The following is a 3,274-nucleotide window of genomic DNA, read 5'->3' on the forward strand; positions in this document are numbered from 1 at the left end:
CTTACTTTGAATTTCTAACCTCAGAGCTTTTTGTAACGACCTGAGGTCTGCAGCGGCTGGCTGGGGAGAGAACTGGGGGAACATGCTACACCTTCTCCCTCATTGTGACATACAGTGTGGACATGCCCTCCTGTGCTCTGCATCTCTAGGTTTGTAAGAAGAGCAAACAAAGAAAAAAAGGAAACACGTAAACAGGAAAGTGGGTAGGATATGTGAGTAGTTCTTCAGAACAATTTTCTCCAAAATCAAAGCAGGCAATTTAAGCTAGCCAAAGACCAGAGCACCAGTCCCAGACATAGATTCTGGAACTGCACAGACCCTCCCAGTCTCAGAGGCCCCACCATGAGACGCAAGCAAGCTAACCACAAGCTCCAGAACTTCACCAGTAAGCTGACACACTGCTTTTTGGAATGAGTTCTTTCCAGAATGGGGTCTGCATTTACCGAGGATTATTGCTTCTGCCTATGGTGTAAGATAAAACATCCTGAGCAGCAAAAGACATTTCTGAATCTTTTTTCCATATGGTTTGAACTGTGGCCAATACCTCTTGAAATAAAACAGCTTGTCATTTTAAATTCTTCTGTCCTGTGTTTGATTAGTATTTTTAAGTTTCTCAAGCCAGTATGCTAAGGTTGGTGCAAAGGATAATCATGGAAGAAAAGTTCAGTTAATTAACTTCCATTTCTTCTTTATGTGAAAAAATATTGAAAATGGTTTATGACTCCTGTTACAGCTAGGCAAAGATTAGGATTTAGCATTGTTTTCTAGCTATTTGCATTTTGCAGACACAAACATATACGTTTTCTGTGTGCTTTCCGTGGCCCAGGCACTGACTCATGCATGTACGTGCATTAACTCATCTCTACCCTAGGAGGTATGTGCTATTCTTTGTTTTTACAGGTGAGAAAACTAAGTGACAGTTTAAGAAATTTATCCAATGTAACCCAACCAAAAAATGATAAAAAAAGGATTCAAATCTCCTCAGTTCTATGCTTCTGGCTGCTGTGTCATACGATGTTTATTGAGTTTTCCTTCTGTTGGCAGGTGTTTGCCTAAGTTTTCCCAGGTTATCAGCTGCCAGAAGGCAAAATAATTTTCCTATGTATTGATTTTAGAGGGAGGACAGTGAGGGTGGAGAGAAGGGGAGAGAAGGAAAGACAGAGATCAGTCTGTTGTTCCACTTGTTTATGCATCCACTGGTGGATTCTCGTAAATGTGCCCAGACCAGCTTTGAACCTGCAAACCTGTCACACTGGGGCGATGCTCCAACCAACTGAGCTACCCAGCAAGGGTCAGAGGGCAAACAACTTAAAATGAAAATAGAGTTATAAAAATAGAGAAAGTCCATAAACTAAGGATAAAGGGGAAAAGTGATGTAATTTAAGAAGAGATTTTTAAAGTATGTTCTGGCATAAATCAGTAATTTTCCAAAAATAGGATTATCTAGGCCAGCTTCCCAAAATGCCAATTTAATTTTTCAGAACCATTCTCTTAATGTCCACAGGCAAGTAGCAAATAGGAGATATTATTAGATACTGCCAATTAAAGAACATTTCAAATGTATTCATTTTATGTAAATAATGCAACAAAAATTGGCAATTCACAGAGCTGTGAACCAGATGAATACAAACTATGAATCTTTGATTAAGATTCACAGAACTGTCTCTTTTTAATGAGTCAATTTTGGAAGTGCTTTCTGCAGAAGAGTAACTCAGGGAGAAAAATAGCAGTTCATAAAATGGAGCAAATACGCACTATGAGCAGTAGTTGAAGACAAGTAGGTCATGCTTTCAATACTTAGCAACCTAAGGAAAACGGCATAGAAATCTAAAAAGTTCTTTATATACATATAATAGTTTATAAACTAATTTCTTCTGCTATTTCATAGGAGAGCACCTTCTTGAGAACTCAATCGCTTTCTTCTGTTTTTTTATTTTAAAAAAATGGGGCTGGGCCCCCATCAGCAAGAGCGCACAAAACCAACCTTACGTCATTGCAGACCTACAGCTCCTGTACACCAGCCATGAGGTTATCGCGAGACCGCCTGTGTCTATCAGAGCTGGTATGAGACAAAGAGACAATCCTTCCCTTCCTCCAGGATAATCAGGGGTTTCAGCTGGATCTTTGAGTACACACCGAGATAGTGAGGAGCCAGATGCAAAGCAGAGACGATAGCGCTGAAACAGATGAATAAGGAACTTAGTGATTTGGCCTGCGACCCTCCAGCACAATGTTCTGCAGGTCCAGGTGGGGGTGGTACTTTTCACTGGCAAGCCCCAGTTATTCTTTCTGACAATTCATTTTCCTATAGACAACCCCTTCAAACCACCTATGGTTGCATTTACAACAAGAACATATCATCCAAATATTAACAGTAATGGCAGCATGTGTTTCAATAGTCTAAGATCATAGTGGTCTCCTGCTTTAACTATTTCTCAAGTGCTTTTATCCGTTTGTTCGCTGCTATGTGATCCAAACCCAGATGCCCCCACTAGTGCCAGAGATTGTGTGGATCGATGAAACAGAAAGAGATAAGTACAACAGAATATTTTGGCAAAGGACTCAGAAGTATACCATGTGATGCTAGCTTAAAGTCAGAATAGCCTGCATTACAGCTGGAATAAACTTTAAATTACTGTTCCATTTTTTTAATTTTCTTTTCTAGCTGCTCCCTATTGGGCCCCATCTTATTTAATTTTATTTTTTTGTTTGCCTCCCTCCATTCATTCACATGCTCATCTGAGAAGACTTAAGTTCTCCCAGCTTTGGACAGTAACTGCTTTTAGAAACCGTAAAGTAGTTACAAGAGAACAGTTGCCCAAGATTCAGAATCTTAAAAAAAAATGGAGCGTGTGCATTTTGTCTTCACTTAGTTATGAGATTAAACCACCCCTAGCTGCTCTAATATGCTGCAGCAATCATTTGAGTGGGAGGGAGATGGGTGCTCAGCTGTCCCATCAAAGGGAGCAGCACTGTTCTAGCTGCATGCACTCTTGTTGAAGCCCTCCACTGTTAGAGATCTGAGGTTACACGGTACACTTTATGCTCGTAACTGATGTGGCTGGAGAATTGGTATTGAATTTATAGCATCAGCAGAACAGAAAATATGATGCATTTTATGCATGTCAATAAAGGAATGACCTGTTCTTGTTCCACAGGGAATGAAAATTGGAAGTCAAATACCCTTTGTATTCCAGAACAGGGTCTCAAACATTCTGTAGTTTTCACTGAAATTGTTAGGAGCTATTAGTTAATCTATCTTCCAACACACTGT

At 39.9% G+C, this 3,274-nt stretch overlaps 1 pseudogene; it reads left to right on the top strand.

Annotated features, from left to right (window-relative positions):
- The first annotated feature begins 342 nt into the window (after positions 1 to 342).
- LOC119065348 (ubiquitin-conjugating enzyme E2 D3-like) lies at positions 343 to 2,581 on the top strand (annotated as a pseudogene).
- The last annotated feature ends 693 nt before the right edge of the window (positions 2,582 to 3,274 follow it).

The sequence above is a fragment of the Artibeus jamaicensis genome, unplaced genomic scaffold, assembly GCF_021234435.1.
Source record: "Artibeus jamaicensis isolate MK-2021 breed Jamaican fruit bat unplaced genomic scaffold, CSHL_Jam_final contig_923, whole genome shotgun sequence".
NCBI lineage: Eukaryota > Metazoa > Chordata > Mammalia > Chiroptera > Phyllostomidae > Artibeus > Artibeus jamaicensis.